Raw genomic sequence first — 21,965 nt, 5'->3', positions numbered from 1 at the left:
CAGAATTCTGGCATTAAGTTGATGTTAGTGGTAACATCATATGGCATTAGGAACAGAGAATATAATTTACATAGGCAGTGCCTTGACAAATGTAGTTTTTTGTCCAAACCATAAAAAAATGTGTGCTACACAGAAGGGCACCACTCTGGTTTTCTTAAATCAGTGTGTTTACTAATGGAGGAGCATGAAATTCACCCATTTCTTTGGAGAAATCATACTTGAGTCTTGGCTATACTTTTTTCAGAGTCTGTGTTAGCATAAAGGCCGTGTCACATAATATTAAATTCCAGAATGACAGAGGAAAAACAAGAGGCAAAGCTAGAAGCTTATTGAAGCCATTATTGGTCCTATTCCCTGACGGTGGCAGAGCCAGCTTGGCTGGCGTGTGCTCCCTCCTGAGGGCTCACCTACCATTTTGTGCTCTCTAAGCCACCATCTTGTTCCCATTTTGACCCATCTCTTAATAGAAAAACTCTGGATGCAGTTATCCGAAATACCATTTCAGTCTTACACAAATGCATGTCTCATTTTAACATCAAAATCTATATACACCTGGGAGGGTTTTTGCTCCAAAACTAAATAAGCCAAGTTGGAAATTCATGTACCTTACTCAAAACAGACAAGGGGAATGTTTTAATTTTATTTTATCCTTGACTGCTTTTTAGTTGTTTTGCTTGGAGAGTGGTTTTTTTATATTACTACTTTTATGCTGAGGCTTTTTTTATTTCTTTACGTTTTGTCTTGGAAAGAGAGATTTAAAAAACCCAGTCTGCTAAAAATACAAAAAAGAGATAAAATTGGTCCTAGTCAAGGAGTGGTATGTGGATCTGCACTGGTCATTGACCAATTTTAGCAATACACTGACTTTCATGTTGGTTAAACACCAAAAACTACTCCAGTCCTTGAGCTGCTCTAGGGCAGTTGGCTCCAGCACGTAACAAAACCACGGTTTTTGGAATCCCTTAAATGAGGGCAAAGGTTTGAATCAGCCTCTGTTGGCATTAATTTGCTTTGCTCCCTAATGACTGAAAAGGGGACAGAGAACATTCACGTGGAGGCAATAGCACTGAAATTCACTTTATATTATTGCAGTCATGGTTTCTGGTTCTCCCCCTCAATTTGCACAGACCCACCACAGAGCTGACAGTGCTGCACATCCATAGAAGAAGAGGCCAGTGGGATGGAGCCTCCTGAGCTTAGGCACAGACACATCACCCTGCAGCTGCTGCTCACAACACTACCACCACCTTTCCTTTTGCTTTTCCATTTTCCTTTAACTGTTTTAAGCAAACATTATCTTTCAGAGCCTAAACTATAAGAAAAAGTAACAGCAAAGTCTATTCCAAAAGGGATTCCAGTATCAACTGACTCAAGCACTTGATCCTCACCTGCCCATCCATCCACCCACCCAGCTAGGCAGTGGGCAGAGAGAAACAAGGAGCAAAAGCAGCCACATCCAGAAGAGAACGACTGAAAGACTGCATCTATACACTCACTAAGAAGCCCCAAAGGTTTGGTGGGAAATGGTGTCTGTGAAGCTGAAGCTAAAAAGAGGTGATCAGGCTTTGTCATAGACAGCAAGTGTAATTGCAAGGGACACTAAACTCCATGTGCTTCTGCTCCCTCTCCAGAATGGGCATAAGCCAAGCGCTGTGAGGTTCCTCTGTGGCTGCCTAATCTTCTGGATTAAATGGTTATTTAAGCATTCAAAGTGGTGTCACTGGTGGCTTTTCCTCAACCTCGGCAGTGAGCAGAAGCCAGGGAAATCAGAAGGAAATATAATGTTTTCTTCTTCCTAAAGTCAACTTAACAGCCAAGCATTTGCAGCTGAAATTTGCTCTCAGTTGCATATGTCTATTGCTGGAGCCATAGGGAAGCAGGAAGAGGCTCCCCAGGCTGGCTGGAGATCTGGGGACATGATGCTGTTCACAGAGGGCAGAGGAGTCCCACAGACCCCATGTGGGGACAGGCCCCCTGGGGACTGCCTTAGGACTTGGCAAGTCCTCCCTGGCAGGGCACAGTGGACCCAGAACAGATTTGGTCACTATGGCTGTGAAGGGATTTCCATGTCTCACTACTGAGAACAAAGTCAAAACCACTCTTAGTCCATAATATTAGCCAGAGAATGATTCACTTAAGCTGAATTTTCAGTTTCTCAATTTTTGTCATCATTCCTTGAAACCTAGGTTGGCTCAGGTGACCATGTGTATCAACACTCACTGTGTAGATGCTGTTACTTAACTTGTGGTAAGTAACAGGGAAGAGGTACAAAGCATTCAACACAATCACTCTCAAAACACACTGCAGAGTAAGAATAATTCCCATTTCGTTAGCAGGAAAATACATTTTCTGAGACATGCTAGACATAACTACCCAAGTCAAGGACTAGACACTTCTATCTGTGCTAGTTAATCACTCTGAATGTGTGGACACCCAAGTCCACAAAGCTGATGTTTAGCATGGGCAGGAGCCACCCACGTGCATAAACACTCTGCAGCTTGGGAAAACCACAGGGAACAGCAGCACCATTCAAGAGTGATAACTCTGATCGTCCAAACCAACTGAAGATCTTGTACCAATTTTAACTACTTTTCATGAATCCTGGTGACAAGAGGGTGACGGCTTTGCTTTTCCTGAAATTTTGGAGGCATTTCATACCAGGCACTGAAAATGAAGACACACAAAATCACTGGTGTTAAGCTGTGGGCAGAATGTTCACAGATGCACTTCACTTGGTTTTTTGCTGGATTGGATTCTTCCCATTTTCTTTCACAAACTCAGCCTGTTTTCTGCCCAATTTACATGGCATGCCTGCACATGGTTGGAACACAGAATTTGCTATGCAAGTACACTCTTACTCTGGTCTCTATCTGCTCTCTCCATTAGAATGATCAGTTTAAAATGCTTTGAAAATGCATATTTTTACTTTTTCAGTAATACAGAGACAATACAGCAAGAGGACAAAAGTTTGATTCCATTCAACTCCAGGCATCTTTGGCACAACGCTCCCAGTGCAGCACACTGACCAATAGAGAGGGTACACACGACTCTTTGTGCCAAAATCACTATGTAGTTCATTTTAAAAAATGGGCAAGAAAAAGTTTCAAAGTCTAGTACTACACCTTGATATCAACACTCACAGCACTCTATTTCTATTTTTGAAGCATTAACTTATTTTTCTTCTCTTTTGTAAATGATGCATAGTATTTGCCAGCACACTGAGATAAAATACTGCAAATAAAAACAGACTTTTTAAGCTACATCCTTCAGGGTGATGATCATGAGATAGTTACAGGAATCTCACCAAAGTGTGTGCCTGCTACAACATCTGTGTCTTTGCTGAAATCTGAGGATATCTCTGAAGCTGACACCCTTCAGGAAGGCTGAGTTTGACTTGAGAATAGCCTTGATCTGGCAGCATGGAAATTCTTATTGTTAGTCAGCTCAAAAGATGGTTCAGTTTGTGGACTGCCCACCTGAGGCCTGGCACAGGGATGTCATTGCTGGCAGTGGAAGGACACATCTGCCTCCCCTCCCTGCTCTGCCCCAGCACAGGAGGACTCCCTGCTGTCATACCTGGACAAGACCTCTGTTCTGCTCCAGCTGACTGTGGGGCCCAAATGCAAGAGCCAGAATAAGCACACAGCCGACATAGGGAAGAACTGTGTGCAATGGCAACATCACAATACAGCACTCCTGCACATGCCAAATATTTGCATTTTGCCCGCTTGTCTCAGATGTTCTCCAAGGATGCTTATTTAATTGCTAGGTCACGAGTGCTGCAGGCTCAAAGATTTCAGTTCTTTGTGCTCAGAGAAACTTCTGAAAGGATTCAACATCCATTCCCCTAAGAGTGAGAACATCTATTTATGGGGCTACCATTACCTGAACTCCATTCACAGTCACAGTGCTTATTTAACACTTTATCACTCCCAGGAAAGAAGTTAACCTTATCAAAGTAAGATGCTTCTGCACCAAATGTTGATTTCTAGATGCAATCAAGCTTTACAAGTGAGCAACAGCCCCTCAGTAATTCAGATGGCATGTGTATGCTCCCTTATCCTATTACACAGGCTTCAAGGACCACAAGGACCAGTTTAACACTTCCCATAATATAAAAACACCATAGTTCACTAACGAAAACGTCAGGAACGTGAGAGCGTGAGGAACTACTGAGAAATCGAATGGGTTAGAAGCACATCCCACAGCTGAGGGGGGAACTTTCCCGAATCAAGGCTGTTACCAAGCACTGCATTCAGGATCAGGGCCACTCCCTCACCTGCCAGCAACCTTAGAAAACAGCAGGTACAAAATACATTGAATGCACAAAATGCGGTGCCACTTTTTTAGCTTGGAGGATTTTGTTGGTGACGGAACTCTCAGCTAAAGCCAGGGAAGTCTCACTGATGCCTGTGTATTAGCTGTAATGTACGTGTCAAGACTCACAGCTTTCCCTCTAGAGAAATACTCCAGCACCAAGCCGCATTGTAAGCCAGTCACACATTAATCACATCTTTTCCTGCCCTAGCTATCAGTACTCGCATGCAGGAGCTCCGTGATCTTCTCTAATCTTCAAGCTCCTTTGCCACTTTCAGACACACAACTCTGTGCTGTCCTACCCAGCCTTCGCTCCATCCCTCCCATCACAGGCAATTACATGCTCCCAAATCAGCACAGGACACAGAATAGCCCCATCCGACCACCATTCGTGTGCCGCGACTCATCCCACAGCACTGGCAGCCTGGGATTTGATACAGTGCTCTTAATCCTGCAAAATGCAGAGCAGCTTCCATTTCCACAAAGTCAAAGGGAGCTGAGGATGCTCAAAACTTTGTGGATTGGGGATTGTAAAGCAGTCACTTTCCAGCTGCTTGGCATGGCAGGAGCACAAAGGGTGTTACAACCTTTACACTTTAAATAGCCTGGTGTTTTCCGCGTGTATCTAGAGCCCATCTTTGGAAAGGTGCAGACAGGCTGATACCTCAAACTGAAAGAGGAGAGGTATCAGGCTATCTGCTCCACGGAGCCTGCTGCCCAGAGAGGGTCAGCCCTGCACAGCCACCACAACTAGCGGTGGTAAAGGTTGGGAAATGGCTACTCTGAGCAGATGCCAGCCAACCCTTCCTGTTCACATCACCTCCCAGTCTGCTGTAAGGCTTTCCCCCTCTCTCCTCCTTAGATGCTCCCTGATAAGATTCCCCATCATATCGGTGAGACGAGAGTCTGCAAAACACAAAAACCTGCGGCAGGGGGGAAGTAGCAGCACGAGAAGCAGCCCCATTTGTTATGAATGCAGCGGCGCTGCGGCAGAGCTGCAGCCGCTGCCCGGGAGCGCTGCAGGGCGCAGAGCCGGCCCCGAGCCAGGCATCGCCTCCCCCAGGAGCCGGGCTGCCCCTCTTTGTCAGCAGCTGGGGCTTTCTCCCGCCATTGTGCACAGAGAAACCTTCACATTCAGCAGGAAAATAGGAAGTTTCGAGGGGCTTTGCCAGGCAGCTGAGAATAGATGCCTGTGAGTGTATCCCGACGCATTTACAGTACCTTGCAGCTAGAAAGGAAAGGGAAACCCCCCTGGTGCCTTCGTACCAACATTCAGGGGAGCAAAAAGGTACCTGGCAGAAGCTGTGGGTGTGCTTTATAGCAGCCACTTGAGCCAACTCACTCCCTTTGGAAGTTCAACTTCACGAGAGGATTCCTCTCAGGTCTCCCCATGTTTACAAGGCATTTTGTTTGTGTGATCATTTCCATTCAGCTTCAGTAATGCTTGGCCCTGGTCGGTGGGAAGGAGCACTGGGACAGCAGGGCATCCCCAGTGAGGCAATGGTGCATTCCTTGCCCATGCCCGAGCCCTGGGATCCCCCATGGGAACCGGGCATGGTCCTTGGCACAATCGCTCACAGCTCCGGAGCCACCTCCCCGTTCTCTCCTGAGTGAGCAGCTGATCCAGCCATTGGTGGCCCTTGGCCAGCAAGGGTTTTTTCCACCTTAAATAGGACCGTTATGTATTAGTCCTTTCATGAGCCAGCAGGCCAGGGAATAAGACAAGAGGGTTTACTGACATGGCTTATTTAGCTAGTTCAGAGCCTAAATTTGCACAAGTTCTCTAGCTGCTTTTCTCCAAAGTCAGTAATAGGGCTTGGCAGAGACTGTGGGTTTTGCTGGCAAAGTCAGCCTTTTTGTGTGAAGGAGGGAGGAGTGGGGAAACCCAGACTGCTGTGCTCACTAGGTCAAGGAAAAGGAAAAAAAAGAAAGGAAAAAAAAAAAAGGAAAAAAAAGGAAGACGGATGAGACAAATGGGACAGAATTACAAAGGGAAACTGAAAAAAGATCGTTAGGAACAGAAAAAGATGTGAAGGTGATTAAGGAGAACAAGACAAACAACAAAATAAGGTAGCACTAGCAGGTTTATGCAAAGGAGATCTAATTATGGGTGGCTAAATCCTCCAGGACATTAATATTCCATCGTAATGTGTCTAGTTTCCTCCTTTCCAGACATGGCAGGGAGGAAATGAGAATCACTTAGATACACTGTTTAATGAGCAAATGATGGACGATCACCAAATACAGCCTGCCTGATAAGTATCCATTAGCTTAAACTCGCACAGTAAATCTGTGTGCAGCTAACGGGCCTGCCTCTTCCAACGCTACAGCAGAACTTAATGGAACTGCAGCCAGAGAAAGGGAGCCTTGTAAATAAAAATCTCATCTCGGTGAGACGAGAAAGACTGTAGGACATACATAATGGCTAATCACAGCCCTTCCCACAGACTGCACACCTGACTCACAAGCCAGGATGTATTTATTCCCAGTGCTCATATTTAGTTTTTGTGTTTCTAATTCACATACTTCACTGGAGACAGATATTTCCCATCCAAATCTATTATGTAAATAAATACGAGGGTTAGGTGTAATAAAATGCAGTCAATGTTTCACGTTGCAGTCAAGATCAACATCTTATACATGCAATACATTAAGCTTGTAGTTTCTTAAAACTGGGCCTACAGACACCCCATAACACATTTGGGATCAATACTCTCACTGACGGTTCTTATAGCTTGCCATCAAATGTTAATCCCCAAAGGACAGGGTGGATTTTTTTTTTCTTTTAATGGCAATACATGGTACTTAATCTGTGAAATGTTCAGGAATGTAGAGGTTTCTTCCACTGTTTCTGCCTGGAGTTTGCCTGGCCATGAGACTGGTGGAGTGCACCCTACCCAGCTCCAGGAACCCATCCTGCTGATGGCCCATTGCTGCCTGGCACAGATGTCCCACTGACATCCGGCACCCCCAGACCCATCATCTGCCATGAGCTCCACTGGAAATGGATGGGAGCACCCAGAGTCCCTGCCCTCACCTGCCCCAGCTGGGCTGAGCCCCAGCCCACACCACACACAGGCAGGGGTGGTGACATACACGAGGAGATGGGGCACAGGGTGGCCAGTTCCTGTGGAGAGGGACACGAAGCACCGGCTGCCAGTGGGCACCCTCCTCTCTGCATTGTTACACGCATTTCTAAGGCAACTGTCACCATAGTGTCTGCACCTTCTTTCAAAAATAGATCTACTGTGAGTAAGCAGGCACTTTAAAGCTCAAATGAAACAAAACAGGTGAATCCAGCAATCTCCAATTGCTCATAAAATCACAGATTTTACTTCAGAAAGCAAGGGTTTAAATATTCTTGTTCCATTTGTAATACAACTGGATGATACAGAAATGTTTATGCACTGAAACCCTACCAAAGCAAAGCAAGAAAAGTAGAGAAAGGGAAGATTAACACCTCTACAATTCATGGCCAAGGCTTCAAATCCATGAGTCAAATTTGCAAATTATGAAGTGATCCTTTGATCTGCTAGAAATGCCAAAAGTTGGCTGAGCTTACCCAAAGACAAGATGATGGTGATGATGCAAGTAACAGACCAGAGGTGGGTCAGCCCACCTAAAGGTGTTACTCAAATAATTGCAATATCTTATACCTTCCTCCAAACTTCAGGTTTAGAAGCTCTGTGAAGGCCCAGCTGCCCCCTATGCACTTCTGAGCACAGACACCGAGTGAAGACACACAAACCTCAGGTACCACCCAAAACAATGTTTGCAAACACATGGGGCTGTGTGTTGGAAGAAGCAGACCCAAGACTTGCAGCTGGCAGAGACAAGGTGCACATGGCAGAGTTCAGCTGGAGGGGATGGCACTGGCCAAAGGGATGCCAGAAAGGCCTTGCCTGTTTCCTGAACATAGTAAAAGGGCTACAATGAAATGAAGTTTCAAAATCAAGTCAAAGCTCCATGAAATTCAAATACTGGGCTTTGCACAGAGAATTCAGGGTCTCACCAAGTCAGATTTATTGCAAACTTTACTTCTCTGGGGAAGAAAAAAAGAAAATAAAAGGCAGGGGAAAGATGGGGAAGAGCACCATTTTTACATTAGGGCTATAAAGTTTCTTTATTAGCAGGACACCTAATAAAAGTACCTGTGCTGGCTCTGTATTCAGACACCTAATAAGAATGATGAAAGGTTAACATCTAACACACGTAATGACACAAAGAAAGGGGAATGTTCTGAAAATAATCTACATGTATAGAAACAGGAAACAAACCCAGGAAGAATGGAAGTACATAACTAGGATCTGCAGATGAGCAGTGGGGCCACAACTCCTTACACCACCTCTTGTTCTGGTAAAGTGCATAGAGATTTGGGTACACCAGCAGACTGAGCACACCCTGCCTCGACTGCAGGCAGCTCCCCAATGCTGCTAAAGGAGATCACCCTTCCACATTCTGCTTAGTCAAATCCATCCAACCACGTGCAGTTCTGTAATAAAAAACTCACAAAAACAACACTGTCCCACCTGCTGTGGCTAGACCAAGAGCCACATCCCTTCAGACCCTACTGCCATGGACAGCAAGTAGCCTTTTCCTTTCCCTTTGACAAGGAGCTGATGTCAGCTCTCCAGCTCATATCATCACCATAAATCAAGTTCCACTTCACAGATATTTTTCCACTGTTGATTTCATCCAGACCCAATAGAAACCAATGCAACATCTCCCATTTCACAGGATCTGAGCAGTTCCAGATGGCAGGGAACCCCAATTTTCAGATGTAGGTTTGAGGTAGAGAGTTTAATACTGATGAAAAATTCACACTTGCAAATATGATAAAAAGAACAAAAAAATACTTAAACAGCAAGCAACTACCTTGAGGGGCACTGATGAAATTGTAAAGCACACAACCAGCCCTAGTCTTACACAAGATTTTGTCTCTTACTTCATAATTCTTCAAGGCAGGTTTTACTACATTATGCCTAAAGCCCTCATCCCAGCTGCAGAGAGCTCCAGCAGGAGCAGAGCAGCTGTACCAAACACTTTGTTTAGCATCACACTCCCTCCACAAATACCCCATTCAGCACCCAGGGCTATTAATCACAGCTAAAAAGAAGTCTTTGACCAGATTTCCACACCTCAGCCTAAAAAAATACACCAGTTTTTACTGCAAATCCTTCAAACTTGGAAGTTGTTTCACTAGTCAACTATGTTTGCAGTGTAGGTAGCACAGAAAAAGGAAAAGAGAGGAGGCTTTTCCTGACCAGCCATTTTAATTAGAGCTATGAGGGCTTGAGAAAACCCATTGGTGAGTGGCGTAATTTCCCCTTTTTCCCCTCCTCAGCCAGGCCAACACTGAAGTGCTGAGCAGCCCAGGCTGTCAGTGCTCCCACTCTGCTGCTGTCCCAGGCCATCGCAGGGGCTCAGCCCTGGCCAGCCCAGCGTTCCTGGACAGAGCTGGGTTTCACCCGGCGCTGGTAGGAGCGCGTTTCCCCAGCAATCCCTCGCTGTGGCTCTTTTGTGTATGCAAGTGTACGCCTGTGTGTGTGCCTGTGTGTGTGGCACTGCTCCCCAGGCTCGCTCATTTTAATGCTGCTTTCTCCCCAGATGAAAATATACATATTCTTATTAAGGAAAAAAAAATGTGCAAAGTATAAATTTGCATCTATGATCATTTCTGGTTCATAAATTGTATTTTAATAACAAAACAATATATTCTTCTGTATTGCCTCTTAAAGACTAACATTAAAGTCTGTCTTATTTGTACGTGAGCTTAAATGTTTTGATGAAGGAACACACACGTCGTATAAAATGTAAAGTGAAATACAGATAAAAGGATAAATAAAAGCAAGAGCAAAGCTAATACATGGAGAATCCTGCCTCCTCCTTTTGATTCATGTGAGTGGATGCCCCACACTTTTCTACTGCAGAATTTTATTACACAGGTTGAGGGGAATTCTCCAGCTGAGATTCTTGTACTAGAAAGAGAGGCTTTGTTGGCTGCATTAAGGTGATGGAAATTACAATGAGGGAGAGAAAGTTGCATGTATGACATATAGCCCTTTGTAGCATTAAATTTAATTTGCAAAAAAACCAACACAACCACCATAAAGTGGAAACTAATATTTTTTATAACCCCTTAACAACCTGTCCTTAGTGCTAACATACCATAAAGAAATTTCAACATCTTGTTATATGTGTAGTTTATTTTAAACAACACTAAAAGGAGAACACAGTTCTTATTGAAAATTGGCACACACACAAAGAAAGGAGGAAAGCTGGCTTTTAAAACTTTATCCCAAAGCATACTTTTTTCTTTTTATTCCTATTAAATGTACAACCCTTCCACTGAAATGAAACATAGAAAGAGTTTCCAAATATTTTATAATTCTGAATTGATTTCCCTAGTGTAACAGTAATAATATTTTTACAGTTAAAAGATCCACTGATTTAATAAGTGTGATTTGTGTATTTAGAAAATTCATTAGAGCAGACATTCCCCAACATTTTTAGATTTATTTATTTATTTAGCCTAATTTGGGTACACTACTTCAAAAGAACGCTTAGAGCTTCCCAGTTCCTTAGTCACTCACTAATAACATCTAATAATTAATAAAGACATGTAAATTCTTAACTCCCAGAACTATTCCAAACTTACTATCTGTATGCTTCATGTCATGTCTCACTTATAGATATCTGCATTACTTTGTTTCATAAAATGCTGAAGGGACACGTACTTATCTTGCTCTCCACCAAGAGTGAATATTCAGGCACGAGGCAACCAAAGCAAAACTAAACCCAAGCCTGAGCAAACCTCTCCTCCAGGAGCCCACAGAGTTTTCCAGCCAGCCCTGGAGGGGGCTTTAGCTGCTTGCACTGCCTGGTCATGTCCATCCTGCAAATGTCCCCTGCCCATGTACTTGTGTCAATGCCACCACACAGAAATGCAAGGCAGGTTTCAAGTGAGTGCTTTGGACTAGTCTCACTAGGACTAATTTCTACAACTTTGGGGGAGCCAGGAGGGAACGAACCAGCAAAATGTGCAGCTGTGACATGAAAAGGAAAGGCCCATTTTAAGAGTAAAGGCAATGCTTGGGACAGTGATTCCCAATGCATTTGCAGAAAAAAAAAGAGGGCACAAGCAAACACTTCATCCCCTTTCAAAAGCCCACCAGCTCCTTCAGCCTCCGTCTCCAGAGCTGCTAAAATCCCTTTCCTACAGGCAGAGACCATGAGGAACAACATTAACTCAAAACATCTTTTCTTGGAGGCAAACTGTTATTGTGTCTGCTCCTCTACTACAAGTGTTCCTGTCAGGGCTTTGTGTTCTGCTACATTTCCTTGTCATATCTATTTGCTTGTTTTGATTTCTGGTCTTCTGTCTCGAGGAAGGCTGCCAAAACCCTAAGTCCTGTCTCCTACAAGTGCTGCTAAGCCTCGGAAACGGGGTGTGGGGATTTCCACACATGGCTCAGGCCTGTATGTTGATAGACATTTACTTAAGAAATACAACTTGTGTAAAGTTTTGTATTTAAATTTCAGTGAACTAAATGAATGGCGCTTGAAAGAAGAATGAAAATAGCCCTACTTCCCTAAATAAAAGCCAAACTGAAATAGAAAAAAAATACCAGCACAAGAACACCTACCTGTTAAACAAAGAACTTCCTTCCAAACAAAGTGCTATGAAAAAGGCTGAGTTAATTAATTTACAGTCAAGACAAACAGGGCCACTTAGCTGTACTAATGTTTTTTTTCCCAGGCAAAATTCATCCATAGCCAAAGGGTGAGTGAAGCAGAGTTCCTCTACAAATTTTTATGACAGCTGAATGTATTTCCTACCTGCACTTCTATTTTTCCCTCTTAATGAGATTTTGCTGGTTTTTTTTTTTTTTTTTATTTCCTGGTAGAATCTTATGGAAATTGTATGGTAAATGCAAGCTGTGTTCATACTTGGCCATGCTTACTCATGTTTCATGGTGCAGTCCTGCCTTGGCCATCCGTACAGAAAGCACTTTGAGGCAGTGTGACAAATGAGCTGCCTAAAGAGCTCCGTGGCAGAGAGGGATCGACCGCCGCCGTCCCTTCCTCGCGCGCGAGTTACGGGCACAGCGTGTGCTGGGAAACCTCCCCTCAGTGCTGACTGCCTTCAAGGATGGGCTCTTAGGGTGAGCGCCACTCAAGTGGATATAAAACTTCCTATTGATCACAAAGCCAGCCCTGTAATCCATAAAGGCGCAGACGTCCTTCCTCCTCCGTCATGCAAGCAATCTGTCTAAAAATGGGAAATCATTCCTTTTTGTTAAGGCAAGGTTTTGTGACTGTCTAGGAAGCAGCAGACAAAAAGTTTCTTCTAAATGCATGCAACAGCCATTGCAAGTTCTATTACACTCGGGGAGGCTTGGCCATGCCCCTGACTTCCAGCTCTTCCCGTGGCAGTCCTGTGGCATCAGCCCCCACTGCCCACGCCAGAGGCTGCCTCGTGCTCTGGTTAGTGCTGGAACCTTGTTGGTGAGCTCTTTGCCACAGCTTAACTCACTGCGCTGCCTCTGGGCAGCCCTGAGCACACCTCAGCCTGTATTTCCCTGCAGATTTCTAAAATCATCTCCTGGATTCAAGTTCGGGGGGGGTGGAGTATGTTCTTACATAGCTTTTCAGATAAACTTGGAACATTTAACTTCAAATATGAGCAACATTGCACTTGCACACTTGTCACTTCAACAGACAGTCTGGCACCAAGGTGGGCATGTTGGTTTCTGAGAGCCCAGAGCAATGGCACATTCGCTATGTCTGCTCACCAACAGCTCCAACATATAAAAGTCTAGAAAGCTTGAGGTATTTAACATTATACAGCACCTTAAGTCCTACTTAAAAGTCAGGGTTTAGTATTTTGGCAAGAGAGTTACTAACCAACTTTCAAAAATAGGACATGTGAACAGCTTCTGTTGAATCACGAACTGAGTCTGGACATTTTTGTTCATCCTTTCAGGGTACAGAACACCTGACAGAGCTAACACTTATTCTAATTCCTTAAATCTTGAGGAAAGAAAAAAATCTCCTGGTCTTAAAATAATCATCTACAGACATTCACTCACACTTGCATTTTAAATAAGTTAGTGCACTTTTGATTAAATTAAATATTTTTCCATATCTATGCATATATGTTAAATGCTGTTCAAGACCACAAATCAGTCTCCTAAAAAACCCACACTTACCCCAACTGAGCTGAACCTGGAGATTGCTTTAAAAAGTCTGGTCTGGGGCTATTGGCACCAGTGGAATTAGGAGTGAAGCCTTCTCTTCTAACCAGACTCATCACTTATTTACGTGGAAGTAACGAGATCCTAAAAGCAGCAGCAGGGTGATGATGTACAGCCCAGCTGCTCACTGGGTACCCTCAGAAATGTGACACACACTCTGAAATGAGCAAGAGGGGAGAGGAGAATTTGGAAAGCGAGTCCAGGGCTGGCAGGAAGTACACCAGCTCACTCCCAGTATCTCCTTTCCAGTTTCACCCTTCCTTCCCCACACCTTGGATGTCCCACCAGTCAGTCCCACAAGGGAGTGCAGGAATGAATGGCTGAAGCTGGCTACATTTTTGTCACTGTTTTTTTCTCTCTCAAACAACCGGTACACATGAAGAAACCAATCTTCCTGTTTCCAAATCCATAACTTAAGAGATACCTTTCAAGAAGCCCTTTTGTTCCAGCAGCAGTGCAGCTTCCACAGGCCTCATGTGTCTGTACCAGCTGAAAAGCACCACCCACAGCTGGCTTTGCAGGCAGCAGCACCTTCTGAAGGGTCATTAGTGCACTGTGCTGCACTAGCTGGGGCTGTAGTACCACATTATTCAAAGGCAGCAAGTTAAGACCCTTTACACTTTAACTGGGAACAAGACAGATTAATACCACCATCAGTGGTGCACTGCCACCAAAACACCAGCCAACAAACAGGTATGGGATCAGTGAGAGCCCCCAAACTTCTGGCAGCCAGGGCTGTTTGCAAAACCAAAATGAGAGAGCTTTTAATAACTCAAAAATGCAGTGTGATGGTTTGGAACAGCAGCTTTTCATTTCAGTAAGTTTATATTACAGTATATGTCTCCTTGAGCTAAGAGATCGTTTGTTTAAATTACTTGATTATATGTAATGATCCTTCTCTTATAAAACAAGATTCAACATTGCCACTGGGGGAGAGGGTGGAAACATCACAGAAGTTTACAAGAAAGAAAAAATATCATACAACTCTTGCTGTAATAAAACATTAGGAGAATTTTCACTTGACTGTTGAAAAAGAGCAAAGCTAGAAATGTGTTTTACCCCAGCTATTAACATTAACTCTTCATTCACAGAGTATAATGTACAGCTTTGATCAAGCTATAGGATCCACATGCTCACAAAATATTTAACATTAAATACATAACATGGAATTAGTCTCCAACAATTTATGCCACTGCCTCCTGCCACTCTATGTTTTCCTAAATCTTGGAGTCTGATTCACATATGTAAGTCAGATTATTTTATTTTTAACCTAATAGGGATTGGAAATAATTCATTTCAAATGCCAGAAAGTGTATGGTTTCAAAAATGTCTTTTGCACTTCTATAGACTGAAATGAGAGCAAAAATTCAAATTTAATAAAATTTGAGAGCTGAAAAAGTAAATTTATTTACCAGAGAGTTGGAAAGCAGCTTACACATATATTATGAACATTTTCTGAAAATATTCCACAAGTCAGACAGGAAAAATAAGAGCTCACCTATCAGCCTAATTTTTTATTCTGCAACTTTTAAGATGAAAAGGGTGGATCTTGTCTTTCTACACTTAATTGATCTTAACTAAGGGAAGAAAAGATGGACCTGCTCCCACATGAGAAGAGACTGATAGAAAGTGATGTATTTATCCCGTTGCAATCATTTATCAGGCTGGATCCTCCCACTGCTTCCCAGAAGCAGTTCCTGTTTGCTCACTCTCATCAGGCCAATTTCAGCTTCTCCTAAGCACCCGTGAGGAGGAGGAGGATGAGGAGGAAGAGGAAGCACGTGTTTGGCAGGGGTGGTGCTGCCCTCCTGCTTGCAGAGGCAGCTGGCACTGGAGATGGCACTGCCCCACAGGACACTGCTGAGCTCTGCTTCCTGGGGACACCCAGCTCCTCTGCAGGAGCAGGTCCTGCCCAGGCACCCCAGTGAGCAGGGGAAACAGAAAGCAGTGCTGAGAGTTACTCAGTGTGACATAGGATTCATTTCTAAAGAAAATAAATAAATAACCCCCAATACAATAATCTCTCCATCATTCATGTTTTATCATGAGCTTAATCCTGAAGTCCTTCTGTTTCTGGAGGCACAGATAGTTATGAATAAAAATTATTTCTCATTTAATTAAATCTAACATTTGCATATTGGACAGGAACAGGAAATGCTGGCTATAGATACACTTTCTGACCACCCAGCCTCACTTATCCACAGCACAGTGGCTGCACTGTGAGGGGAGAGAACTTGTGCTCTCCCACAAATGAGAACTGTACTTTTTGAGAGAGCTCTTGGTGATCTACGTTTAAACACACAAACGCAAGGAGAAAAACATTCTTCATAGCATCCCTTCCTCTACCCACCCCCACGGGACATTATCACTCCTGGACAACACTCACAGCCTTTGTCTGTGTGTCCAGCACGAGGTGAAAAGAGGGCAGATGTTCAAGAGCCAAAGTGAATAGGCCTGCATGGAAGGGTGAATCATTATTAGATGTCAAAGCTTTCACCAATAATTTTCACCATATCTTAAGAAAACAGCTAAATCTATCCCAAGCATAGATATTTCTTGTGCTCACCACCCAGAATAGTATTTTTCTAATATGTATCAGCTCAGTGGTGTCTCCAACCAGGCATCTGGTAACATAACTTGTTTGGGGTTTGGTTTAGGAGCTATCACAGCATAAATATATCTAGGTGTTTATGTATGTTTGTACACATACCTGCAACCTCTTTTTTTTCCTAGTGAGAGCATCTGATTTGGGGATCTATTTGCAATTTTTTATTTAGCAATCAATTACACTGTCAACAAATACTTTTCAAAACATAAAAGACATTTCCTGGCTACAGTCGGCTTTTCCAATATGATGGTTTATAGACAGACAATTGGTTCTGCCAGGCAGAAATTTGAAATAGACAAAGGATCATTTTGACCCCAATTTACAGCTGGAATGGCAAGGCAGGATAATCACCTGGGGCAGATGAGTTTTCTTACATTATCCTGCTTCAACAGCTGAAAGCTTCAAAACCAGAATACCGTCCTTTAAGAGTTGCAACAGTGTCTCAAGTTACTAAACACCTATCATTGCTAAACAGTTACACTCTTAACTTAATAGACAAGAAGGAATTAACAAAAAAGTACCAAAGTACGGAAACAAACAGCCATGTTTGTAACCTGACAGAAATCCCCTTTCCCTGCTCCCCAGCAGGTAGTCCTTGCTATGCTGGAATCAAGCTGCTGGAAGAAGAGCCCAGCACTGTGGTGCCAGGCAGGAGCAGCTGCATGACCCTGCCTGCATGGGCAGGGATGCCAGGGGACAGCCAGCAGGCAGCCAGGCTGCTCACCATCCTCCCTTCTCCACATCCTCAGCATCCACCAAACCTGCCCCTGTACCCCAGCTAATGCACAGCGTTGTTATTGTGAGCTAACACACACTCACCCACATCTATATTAACATGGGCAGCACCTTCCTCCTCCTTTTAATGCTCTTTATCTTAATAAAAATTGTTATTTACCATATTTCTAAAAGATTGATTTGTTCTCCAGGTGTTTTAAGCTATGCAGCAGTTTAATATCAAATATAAACCAGAAAAATTAACTATACTGCAAACTTTCCAGTAGCAATGCAAATATGCACCTTAAGAGATAGACACAGGTTGAAAAGCCAATAAAATAACTAAGAAGAGGAGTCAACATATCCATCTTCATTAAGTTTCACTTCAAATACTAAAGGGGGAGTAAATCACCCCCCGATGCTGTGGGCAGAGCCAAATTAATTTTAGCCATTGCCTCTTTCCACAGGCAGGGCTCACTCAGAGATGCTGAAGGTCACTCTCAGGCCCGTGGTCACACTGACGTGTCACAGCCAAAGTCAGCACGTGGGCTCCAGCAGCTCTGAGCACAACTAAGGGGTAAAACACAATAGTGGTGAAACATACTCGTTCTCATATTAAAACCTGCTAGATCAGCATTTTTCGCATCAACACCTTTGGTTTCATGTGCTCACTTGTGTTGGGGAAATAATCCCAGGGTCTGCTGTGCTGCACACCCAGAAGCCGTGTGGGACAGGAGCAGTGCAGGCTCACGGCCTCTCTCTGGCTCTGGGCGTGCAAAGAGGGCACGTTTGGTACGTTGCAGAGCGTTTTGCCAAGTACCAAAACTCCCATTTGCTCCCTCTCTGTCATTTGGCCACTCATACCATGTAAGAATGAGCAAACGAGAGTGCTGGGCAGATTTTCTCCCTGTGGTGTACAAAGCTAGAAGGCACCACGTGCCACCAGCGCCCACCTGGCCAGCCACCCTGCCAGCTCCACTGCCCTTGCAGGCAGGCAGGGGACCAAGTTGTTGACTTTCTTTCCTCCTGGCCACTTTGGGAATCAGCAGTCGCATCACCCCAAGCCAAAGAAGTTGGGCACAGCAGATGGCTGCCAAAATAAAGAAAAAAAAAAAAAAAAAGGAAGAGAAAGAAAAGAAAAACAATCACCCAGCTCCTCGGTGGCACAGGCAGGAATTTTGCTGCCATCCCCTAGAAGATGCTCAGATCTCCTGCTGTGCTGTCCTGCAGTGCTGAACTCCCTGCCACTGCTCACACAGGAACAGTGCTGCCCAGGACAGACATTTGCCTGAACCCTCCATGAACAACACCAAGCCAAAAAATGTAAATCCAAAGTAGCAGCCCCCAAAGCTGCCTGGCAGGACTGGACAGCCTGGGCACTGCAGCTCCCTGCGAGTGGGGGGCACTCGATGGCAGAGAGCACATCAGCACTCAGGCAGCACTGGATACCAGATTAGTGGGCTTGAAACATACAATCTGAGAAATGATTAACTGCACTGTGAAACACTGATAACTTCAAGTATTAGAAACGTAATCTCACATATTAAAATGAATTTACTAAAATCAAATCAACAACTCAGTGTCCTCTGAATTTCCTCCAGTCAGCTAATTTAATTAATCGTTTTGTTCACTTGGATATAGATTTTAGATTTGCATTTTGCCATCAGAAAATACCTTGTGCAATGGTACAAGATCGCCACAAAAAAAATTAATTTTTACAGGGATTGGATTTCATTCCCTTAAGCTGAAATTCTGATCACTTAGCAGCAAGAACATTGCTGTAGCACACAGGATATCACTCAGGATGTGACAGTTTCCTCTTGTTTTAAGCTACTTTAAAAAAAAATATTCTCAAATTAGCAACAGAGTATTGCTTTTGATTAGCAGCAGAGGGACTGTGAGCACACTGGGCCCAATCCAGCTACTTAGAAGTTTTGCTTTTAACTTTGATGGAAATTAAATAGGAATTTAATTCAGTGCAGCAGAATCAGTTCTTGAAATGCAGTTCCAGCTTTAGGCCTGTGAGTGCAGTGCTTTTCCTCTCCAAAGCCCCAGTGCACCCACCAGCCCCCTGGCTGGCTCACACTGGGGCCTGTCCCCTGTCCCAGGGCCGGATGCTGCTCACACCGTGCCAGGAACAAGGTCACAGCCCTGCCAGGCCCAGGGCTGGGCAGAGCCACTCACGCCTGGTTCCTGCCCAGAGCTGGACACATGTGACCACAGGACAAAACACCCTCCCCTGTGCCTTCTTCAGGGTACAACACCACATCCTCCCTCTCTTAGACCTGTACCAACCTCACTGTTACTGACTTTGGCATCACTCAAGTAAATTGTGTAAATAAAAGAATCCAGTGATGCAGTTGTTCAGACCCCAAACTGAATTTTAGGGGGAGCACCTGAAAAATTCAGCTCAGAGTGTTTTTATCAGGGTCCTTCCAATGCCATTTTCAAGCATACCTTAAAATCAGGCCCATCTTCTCAACCTGTGCAATCCTGATAACTGAACGTGAGAGGGTCACATCCTGTATTGCTCCAAAACTCACTTAGCCTTGACTCTCCTATGTTTGTGTTGGTAGGACTTTGCTTAAATAACCCTTTTGTTGGGCTAACACAACATTTTGCTTGGCTTGCAAGCCCCATCTGGGTAAATGCACATTTCCCTTGTTTCATTTTTTGATAATTTTCTTCTGTAGTCATTTAATTGACCTTACAAAGATGCTTGCAGAAGTTTAAATGAGGCATAGTTAGAGCTTTCAAAAATACATATAATTATGCACACCTACAGACTCTAAGGAAAAAATAAGAAACAAGAACTGATCCTGAAGAGCCCAACAGGAGATTTGCAAAATTTTGGTCTAACACCAGCAGCTGTATATTTGGAGTTTAAGGCAGATAAAGGACTTTTACAGAAGTGGGACACGTAGCATTTTTATGCTGGTACCACCCCATTGCTAGCTGAACCCACCACGGTGCTGCAGCAACTGAAGCTGTGTTGTTTGGCCAGTCCCTTTCCATTTGTAAAGATGAACTTTATCAGGTGCTTTACAAACCCTTGGTGCATCCCTATGTCCCATCCCTCTCTGAAACACCAATGGGAAGCTCAGCACTAGCAGTGTAACACAGCAGCCACTTGAACTCAGCAAGTTTCACACATTTAATGCCAGTGGAAAAGTCTGACAGATGGATACAAACCAAAGTCTTAAAATTACCCCCACAGAAATCATACACCCAGAAAGTGAAGTGAGAGATTTTGTCTGCTTAATGAGAGCAGAGGGGGCCAGACACAGGCTCAGAGCAGCAAAAATCAATCTTGCACACAAAAAAGGACAAAGGGGCAGGTAGGACAGCATAGAGGGGAGGGCCAGGTTGACAAGCTTCTCCCAAAAGAAGGGCAAGTTTTTCCTAGGAGCTGGAGTACCCAGGCAAAGGTCAATGGAGGAGGCAGAATGTATGTCAGCTAGGGCATAAGCATTGCAAAAGTAGAAAAAAAAAAAAAGTAAAGCAAAAGGAAAAGAGGACTTGGCTGGACAAAAATCTAATCCTACTACTATTAGGGATTACAGGACCTCTGGGTCAGTAGCAACTTGAGATCCGCACTACTGCAACTACCTGTGCCATGCTGAGAGCTAAAACCAGAGCAAACAGCAGGGGCCACTTCATCGTTCCCGGCCCCCACCCCATGGAACCCAGAGCAAGATGCACAGGAGCACCGAGACTCTTGGGAACACAACACAGGGACATCAGCCATCTCCAGGGGCCCTTTGCCTACCCACCACGAATATTTTGTGTCTTAGAAAGTCAGCGGAGCCCACACGTGTCAGCAATCCCTGTAAACACAGGAGTCCCCGATTAGAAGAGGCAGATCTTTTGTCTGTGAAGCAGGAGCCCAAAAGGAGGAGCGAGGGTGGCAGGCGAGCCAGCAGGGCTGCAGAGCCGCTCCCGCAGCGCCAGCGGACATCTCGCAGCCCTCCTGCCGCAGCAGCGCCGAGGTGCCGACCCAGGGAGGGGGAGGCAGCGAGCCGGGACCCGAGGGGGTTTGCTGCAGTATTCAGACCTCGGGCTGGCGTGCTCCAGGGAGCGGCAGCTCGGCTATGTGGAGCAATTTAGGTGGAGGTTGGCAGACGTATTGCACACGGACTGAGACTGCAGTGCACCACCAAGGCTGGAAAGGGTCGTGCTGGTCCAGCTCTTCTCCTCGAGCCCCGAGCGACACGCGGTGCAGGCGGGCACAGCCGTGCCCCCCGTCCGGCCAGGAGTCTGCGGGCGCACGGCGCCGCACGGACCCCACCACCGACACCTCTGCCAGATGGCCGCCCCCCGGCCTCAGCCCATCCCTCACAAAAATTACATAAATTTAAACAAGGCATGGAAGGGGAAAAAAAAAAAAAAAGAAAAGAAGGAAAACAAATCGGGATCATTTCAGAGCGGTACAAATAGGAGGCTCCGCTGGCTGCAGGAGTAACCAGCTGATGCAATTATCCTGGCGGCCGGCAGCAGACCATCTGCCCGGCTCCCGGGTTGCTGTTGTTGCAGTCTCAGCGGGGCTCGCTCCCAGAAGAGCGGGGCCCCGCGGCCGGGAGGGAGCCATCTGCCCGGCCCCGGGCTGTTCGTGCCGCGCTCCGCGGGGGACGGCCCGGAGCCAGCCCGCTGCCCGGCGGCCCCGGGCACGGACACGTGGGCCGAGCCTGGCCGCAATGGGCAGCTGCGCTGCAGGTTCTGCAGGGGATTTGCTCGCTCTCCCATGCCACCACACAAACCGGTTGTTTCTGGAGCATCTTTGTGCCTGCCTGTGTTTAGCGCTCACGCGGAGTGCACGGGGGGAGTCTGGGACGTCCCCGTCCTTCAGGGAGCGAGGGGACACTGAGGAACCAGCGACAGCCACCCCATCCCACAGAGCTGCTCCAGGGCTGGGCCCCAACCCTGTACCCATGATTTATGCCACAGTGAGGCTGATGACCGCCACCTTCATTTGTATTCTGTCATTTCTATGTTTGTCAATAAAACACAAGTAGAAAATTACACCCAAAGGGAAAGGGATGAGCTCTGTCAAGGAAATTTGAAGAGAATGC

General features: G+C 45.1%; 1 protein-coding gene across 9 annotated transcripts in view; it reads right to left on the bottom strand.

The window, feature by feature from the left end:
* The window catches only part of ZNF423 (zinc finger protein 423), a 281,397-nt gene that overhangs the window by 185,797 nt on the left and 73,635 nt on the right, over window positions 1–21,965 (bottom strand). The window contains exon 1 of one of the 9 annotated variants that reach the window (XM_064386386.1): window positions 5,610–5,698. The exons of the other annotated variants lie outside the window; for them this stretch is intronic. The gene's annotated coding sequence lies outside the window, so the exon portion shown is untranslated. Of the gene's footprint in view, window positions 1–5,609; window positions 5,699–21,965 lie in introns of those variants that run through there. 9 annotated transcript variants of the gene reach the window in all.

The sequence above is a fragment of the Passer domesticus genome, chromosome 12 (genome assembly GCF_036417665.1).
Source record: "Passer domesticus isolate bPasDom1 chromosome 12, bPasDom1.hap1, whole genome shotgun sequence".
In the NCBI taxonomy this organism is placed as follows: domain Eukaryota; kingdom Metazoa; phylum Chordata; class Aves; order Passeriformes; family Passeridae; genus Passer; species Passer domesticus.
Note: the sequence above shows the minus strand (reverse complement) of the source record. Positions and strands in the feature narration are given on the sequence as shown.